At 31.6% G+C, this 8,328-nt stretch overlaps 1 long non-coding RNA gene across 1 annotated transcript; it reads right to left on the bottom strand.

Moving 5' to 3' along the window:
* Positions 1-555: 555 nt before the first annotated feature.
* LOC149804904 (uncharacterized) lies at positions 556-4,684 on the bottom strand. Its single transcript, XR_016414688.1, has 5 exons — positions 4,502-4,684; positions 3,980-3,994; positions 3,121-3,150; positions 2,362-2,404; positions 556-1,065 (listed from the first exon to the last, which is right to left on the bottom strand). It is a non-coding gene; the product is annotated as an uncharacterized LOC149804904 (long non-coding RNA).
* Between the last annotated feature and the right edge of the window lie 3,644 nt (positions 4,685-8,328).

The raw sequence follows: 8,328 nt of genomic DNA, 5'->3' as shown, positions 1-8,328 counted from the left end.
TAAACAGTTATATGAAAGATATTTTGTAATCGATAGATATAAATGTATGTCATCATAATCCAGTCAGCACATACAAATATGCATCTAACCGCGCTACCTTTTTAGGGGCCGAAAATTCTAGCTCATCCCATCACCACTGTTTTGTACACAAACACCTATCCGGAACAGGTAAAGACAAATCCTCTTCCACCATGAACGTTCTCTCCAACACACAATCTTTCTAAAAAATCATAAGTCTCATCATCGCTACTATCTCGTTGCTGTTAGTTTTGGCTTTTTAACTTATACCATACCTGATTATAAGACTTATTTGAACGTTCCCCTCAATCATTGAACACGTGCCACATTTACACACACCCCTCAATGTTTTTAAATCTTGACACACACGCATCTCTACTTTTTCTGTTTATCTCTGAAGCATCAAGGCCTTATATAATGTTTGTTTTTACGGCTTTATACGAAAACTCTACCAAGGATGAATTGTCTGGTGTTTTCAGCATTCGTATACCATTTGTTATATAATTGCAAAATATATATGAAAACACAATACAATCAAATGTTTTCAAGCATTTAATGTGTATATAACAATAGAACATTTATTGAAACAATTCAGTTTGAGGAAAATGTTGTGTGGGTTCTACATGATTTTTCTAAAGGAGCCCATTTAATGTTGTTCTGTATTTTATTTTAATAAAGGAAACATTACTGTATATATATCATTTTATTGCAAAATTGGAATATCCGTTTTAAGTGCTATACACTGCGAGAGTGGATGTGGATCGAGAAAGTTCGCATTTTAAAGCGACATAACATAGGAATAAATGTCAGATTTTCGTATCGTAAAATTCTCCAATGTTTTCTTTTCAATTCAGCTAAACAGTTAAATATCTCAAATGTCATCTTTATATTTCATCAAAAAGACATTGCAAAATAGGACAATATATGTAAAGCGTCATGGGATGATTACATAAGTTAGAAGAACAAATGCAGATTAGTTGCATGATGTGTTGTACTCGTTGGTCAAATTAAGTCACAGTCCGTGATGGCCCATACACTTCTTCCAGCCTGAAAACAAAAATGTATAAGAACATTCTCTTCTAAAGTATATCATTCACACACAGAAACAGAAGTATGTATATATATATATATATATATATATATATATATATATATATATATATATATATATATATATATATATATATATATATATAGAGAGAGAGAGAGAGAGAGAGAGAGAGAGAGAGAGAGAGAGAGCGATACATGCGATAGCGTATGTAAAGAAAAAAATTAAAACGTCATCTTGTAAACTCTTTTCATATGATGAGAAAGTTTCGTGTTTTCTTAATTTTCGCTAATTAGGTAGCAATAAATAAGAAGAGGAAAGACAGAGTAGCGCAAATACCGAATTTTTTAAAACAAATGGGAAAACAACTTCTGTAACTAATGTATTTAGTCCTAAGAGACATTTGTTCATTTAAAATGATTTAAACTGTATCGAGTGGCTGTCATTTAATTCTCAAGACATATTTTGGATTTTTGCACTGAACATTTAATATTATCTCTATATCATCATATTTTCAAAAGTGACGTTTTGAATAAATATGGAACCGTGATAAAATGATAAAAAAAACTGGATATTTTGTAATTCAAGCGTCCTCTTCCGATAGCTAAACATTCTGTTACGTATCGGAATAATTTGTTTTATATTGTTTTCTATGTGTAGCCTATGTTAGAAAATCAAATTGTCAAGCCCAAAAGTAAGGGAGAGCCATATCCAACAATTTTTATTTCTCCAGTGCACCTTCCAATATCAATTCCATTCAAAACAATTGACATGATCATGTATCCTTTTATTTAAGTAAACCTTCAATGCGTCGCCGTAGATGATTTACCAGCATGGCGTTTTGCCTCTCAAATTATTCTTTAGGACGTTTTTAGAAGTAGATTATGCGAAAATCAAAGGAGTGAAGGCTATGATGGGAGCATGCGTTCCTTACATTCTCAGATGTTGACATCAACTTCTGTATCTGAGTTACCAAATTATACTTCAAATGTATGAACGATTCAACCTGTTTGAAATAGGACTGGGAAGTCCATTTTGAAGTATTTCTTTAATGCTTGAAATATATCATGTATTTAAATAAGCTTAGAAGAAAACCAAATTGTATTCATGCAGCGCTTGTTGAAGACTGATCTTCAGTTCTAGCAAAAAAATGAACGTGTAATCTCTACACCTTGCACATTCGAGGTATTTCTGGAATGACCAGATGTGCCACACAGTTGTCATTATGTGTTAAGGAATGGTATGCAAAAAAGTATATAAACAAAATAGTAAATATGTAAATGGTAGAAACTTACTTCGATCAAAAGAAACACCCTGGACCAATACACATTCTCTTCCCTGCAAGGTTAATAAAATATATGAAATAGAATTAGAAACACAATGAACCAAAGATCAAAAACAAATTACATGGACTTCACCGGAATGATATAAATAATGTATAAGTTGTAAAATTGAATACTAAATACAATTATGACTAAAATCTGTACTAAATAAGTTTCTGGTTACGTTACATATTATTTCATTAATTAATAATATTGAGTTTAGAGAGCCTTTCTGATCGACAAAAAGATAAAATGTATCTAAGTAATTAGTGTTTCCAATGTCGCAGTAACCAAGCAGCCAGCCTGGGTCATATCTGATAAAATAATGTGCTAGGAAATTAAATGTAAATCAATATATCTATGCAACTTTTAGAAAGGTTGGATATTCATAATTCGAGCATTGTCCAGAATGCAACGAAAACTAAACCTAAGTTATATTTGCTAACGAAAAGCTGAACAACGATTTAAATATTTATGAATATTAATATTTCCCCAAATCGTTTCATATTCAACATACACCTGACAATCTTATTTCGCATCATAAACTATTTCCAATAGATATGGTTATGTACAAATATAATCAAGTCTACATTTTAGAAGATGTATTTCTCGTTTTAGATATGTCATGAAGGGGTGGGGATTGTATATGCTGACGGATGCCTCGTGTTTCAAGATAGCAATTCTCGATAGGACAAATACTAGTACTAAAGTTTACATGTTGTAAATACTCACCGCCCTTTGCTGGAACCCCTTCGTTCTTGGCTGAAATAAGTAAAACACATTTTTATCATATGAAACCTTTAAATAATCAAAGAGATATGCCATATAATCAAAAACAAACCTACAATCAATAAATAAATGAATGTTTCACACAACAGAAAATGAATTATTATCAGATAGATAGTACTACACCATTTAGGCAATAGCACCCCAACAGATCAGCGCTTGTTTCCAAAAATAACATGCACAGTTATTAGGTTTAAATCTAAATGGCAACGAGCAGCGATGTCATAACTGGTCCTCGTTTTCCAAATTAATAAAATATGCTTGCTCGAAGATGTTATATGACAAATTCTTGCTTGTAATATTCCATTCATTATCGATGCGTTTTCTTCACTGAGAGATGACAAATACAATGAAATCAAAACAAAACTTTTCATCATGCCACGGTGTGTTCATCGTTTTATAAAATTTAGGAATCTGTCAAAAGTACGTCTGTCATCGTAACAGAAAACACCCAAACATGTATCAATGAGAATAAAGTTGACTTAAACACGATAATGTTACAATTCTTTTAGATTTTCTTTTGTCCCCAGGCCGGATTAATTTAATTAGATAATGTATCTTTATCAGTTAAAACTCCTACATTTCGTAGACTCATTGCAGAAAGAAAGTCTTAAAGAGACCATTTCAAGCAATGTTGTTTATAATTTTAACGTCTCAAAGTTCAATGGTGCTTTAAATTTCCCATTTGCTTAGCATATCTAGTGTAGCTTCTTCCCTATTCTTTTTACATTTGATGCGATGAAACATTTATTTACAGAGGGAAACAAATATTAATTTTATTACTGAAAACAAAGGGTTTTCTTACCCTCAGCACCCAGACCTAAAATGGAGCAAAAACAAAAGGATGCATGTTAATAAAAGAAGTATAACGGCGAGAAATTTTTTTATCAGTAACAAATGATACTAAGCCTATGTGAACCAATGAATTTGTTATTTACGTTATCATGTTTAATAATTATTCTTTACTCGAAAAGTGAAGATATTACACAATGCCTCGAAAACCTAGTGCTATCCTTGAGTTAAACTTGTATCTTGCCTCTGGGGCTTGAACTTTCTTGTTTAAGCTCAAGTTTCACTGCATTGAACTATCATGTGCATGATCAGTATTTCATTAAATGTCTTTGGTGTTCTTCTGATACACACTGGGCGACTGGAATATCTCATGAATTCAGTGATGCTACTGGAAATTGTTATGAATCTTAAAATGCCTATGATGTATAATGTCCTTTTAGAAGCTGTGTGTGTGTATGTCTGTGTGTCTGTGTGTGTGTGTGTGTGTGTGTGTGTGTGTGTTTCGAGTGGAAAAGTTAGAAAGAGTTATCCGTACCTTGAGCATCCACTGCTCCATTGTCAACTGCTCCTGATTCTACGGTGCCCATCATCGTGGCAGTCATGCACAGGAAGACACAAAGGAACACTGTCAGTCCTCTCATTTCTGGTTCACTATGGTTTTTATCTATTCTGCCTCTACAGCTGGCGTACAACTCCTTACAAGAGTTTGTTCTCCTTCTATTTATACCCGGGTCATAAACATTTGACACACCCTATACCCAAACAGCTACTATACGGCTAATAATTGACATCATATAAATCATTGTAATTTATTTCAAGATCCGCCTTCTTTTCAAACGACCGTGTTTTAACATTAGCCTGTTACAGTGAATTGTCCTATTTTACAATTTAAATGCAAATTCTTAAATTATGCGTGTATATGTTAGTAACATCATAAGATAAACTGGATCAAATAACATTCTTTTGACAACCAAAAATAAATGTTTCACTTAAGTGAGCTTAAAAATTATATAATACTCACACTCAGTGATCACAATATGTTTCAATGCCCAGCATATTACGTTTAACATTTATTTAATTTATTTTTAAAAATGATAACAGTGTAAGATTAAAATGCATAAAAATGCATACAAAATCACTTTAGTAGAAGACTGAACATTCTATTAATGACTAATGATATATCGAAATGTATCAGTGGAAGCAATTGATACTGCTAAAGCCGAGGTTCCGATTTGAATGATACAGCGATGTTATCACATGTGGAGAAACTATCCTTGATAAAACATAAAAAAATGTATTGTTTCATATGCATGTTGAGCAACATTTGTTTCAATATTGAGACCTGTTTCATGTCTGTATCTGTTTGTCAGTCTGTATGTCTGTCAGTCTGTATGTCTGTTGGTCTGTATGACAATCTCTCAAAATCAGAACATAACTTTACAAACGAGTCGTTCAGTAACTGGTTTACATTAACCGTTTCTATTAGATCTTCAGTATCAACGAAAAGGTACCTTTTAGATTTTAAAACTAATCAAGCCAATTTTAAGGAATGCCTTCTTGATTTTAAAAACCTATGGGTATCACTATGAATTGTAAACGAAACTTAAAGAGATATTCTTAACACTCACGTTTGCATCAAACACTTATATCAAGAACACCGGTTAGGATTTCGGATTTATAAAAGAACACATTTGATGGTAGATAATAATACAATGTTTCTTGATGAGTGACTTGAATGGAAAAAGAATTATGTTTAATACGTGCGTGTATAAGATCCACATATTGGAATAATTGACACAATCAGCATGAACCTAATAATGTAACATAACTTTGAATAAAGGTAATTGACCTTACACGGTACAAGAACAAAGGTCACTGATTCACAGCAATTTCACGCGACAAAGAGAATGATGTGTTTTTCTCAAATAGTAAAAATGATTCACGTTAATTTCACACGACTAAAAGAATGATTGTTTTACTCAAATATTAAATATGAGATACTTTTCTTATATAGTAAAAATATATTCACTCATAATAAGACAGATATCATACAATATACCTGTACAGTCCCAAAACACTTGGTATATAACAAGCCCCATAATTAATCCACTGCTGAAAGATTACATGTATAGAGTTACACAAAACGCTCCATCATTAGAATACCTGGTTGCCAGTCACAATGGTCAAACAAACAATCAATATTACAGATAGGCAACGACCAAGATTTTCTTGTGGATAAAAACTTTAAATAACAACAAATATGTTATTTTGTTATGGACAATCATCACAATTCATGCGATCAACTCTACAGCACAACTGTCTCTCTAAATCAAAAACATGTTACCTCTGCCTACCCGTTAGATTTTTTATGAGCCACAAATGACCATGCTCTCTCATGGGACTAAACTTTGTATGTGTAATAACCCATGTGTACTAATGTTTACAGATATCAGAACAACACAACTGCTAAATGCCTGCCATCGATAATAATCGGGGATTAGAATTATAGGAATTGCCAGATTAATGAGAACACAATGGTAGAAAGAATTTATGTTTGCTATGAATTTGGGAAAATACTGTATTTCTGTAAAAAATAAATTGAACTTTGAATTTGAAATAATATTATCGCAAGTGTAAAACAGTATCGAAGGAAATCTATTTTAAACATTGTTCAGTAGCATTTGATTTTAATATGCATGTATTAGAAAGCATAATTATATATGTACTCTTTAGACATCTTTATTTTAGAAAAAATATGCAACCAAAGTCATTTCCCTGAAGACAAAAGAACTTGATTTGCATCAATAGCTTAAATAAATATTCGCATCTCATGCTCTGACAGTACTTGCAATATATATATATATATATATAGATAGATAGATAGATAGATAAGTACATAGAGAGAGAGAAAGAGAGGGGGAGAGAGAGGGAGACAGACAAACAGACAAACAGATAGAGAGCGAGAGAGAACGAAAGACAGGGAGAGATAGATAGATATGTTTTGACTGTACAAACACGCTGTCGTATTAACAATTAAAAGAACTGATTATATCCAAATTAAATTTCATAGGGATATCCAAACTGGACACTGTTAACCAAAACTTTAAAGTTTTAAATAAATGGACAGTATCTCCAACGCAGCTATAAAATAAAACAAAACAACATATTTAAGTTACAACGTTAAGCAAAACAATCTTTCAGAAATCATTGCAATCAAAGTTTCATATCAAAACTATTTTAATTTAAATAACACAAAAAATATAAAATAAATACAACATAGCACATCATTACGGCAAAATGAAATACAAGTTAAAGAGAATAGCATAAATTTAACAAATTCCTTGGTAAGTAACCTTTTGAACTGATGCTATTAAATACAAATAATCTGTAATTGTATCTCCATTTTTGGTATCTCATCCCATCATTAAAAACAATGATAAAAATGCTTATACTTTAATATGACATGTTGAAAAATGTGTTATGAAGCTCAATATATTGACAATAAATACAGATAATAAATATAACAAATTATATATAATTCACAGATAAAAGGACATAATTATTCGGAAAGGTGTTAAAACAAAGCTAGGACCAAATGAACATAATACAAATATCTTGAAGTAATCACTAACACAAGCATCATAGAATGAAAAAATTTATGAATATACAAATTATTCTGTTTGAATAACAATATTTAAATGATTACCTTGCTTTTGTATTCCCAATAGCGTCTGTGAAAAAGATAAATTCATTCCTTTAAATGTTCCCTTTTTACAAATATTCCCATTATTTGACCACATTACGTAATGCCTGCTGTAGTTGAAAAATCACTTGAATGTGCAGAGTTGTGTCTTTTTAAATTCCCAAAAATTTCCAAATCGGTTTCCTTACAATGACTTGCAGCATTATTCTCTCTTTATCAACGCAGAATTAAACTTGAAATGTATTCATTGACACAGCAAATAGCTTTCAAAATGTGAGGTGTTTTATTCATTCATATAGGGGCTCTCAATCGTTCCTCATATTTCTTGAGATATTCATCAAATTGTAAACTATAATGATTATTTTAAGACATGACAAGGATATGAAGTAATGATTGGAAGGCACTGAAAATGTTTCACGAAAGACCACTCCTCAGTTTCACGGCCATGACCAATACTACTAATTAGCACATTTGAGTAAATGACGCTGTTCCATCTGAGTTATGGCTTTTCTTTGTTCATGAAACTAGATTTGAGGACTTCATTTGCAGATTTATGGTGCTGTTTGGTCTTAAAATCAACAAATACAATTTTGTTAGAATCACAAATAAATTTTATTGATATATTGCTCAATCTTGGTCATATCTTTTGCTGAGAAAAC

The sequence above is a fragment of the Sinohyriopsis cumingii genome, chromosome 2, assembly GCF_028554795.1.
Source record: "Sinohyriopsis cumingii isolate HCF-2022 chromosome 2, ASM2855479v2, whole genome shotgun sequence".
NCBI lineage: Eukaryota > Metazoa > Mollusca > Bivalvia > Unionida > Unionidae > Sinohyriopsis > Sinohyriopsis cumingii.
The sequence above is the reverse complement of the archived record's forward strand: the minus strand, read 5'-3'. Positions and strand labels throughout refer to the sequence as shown.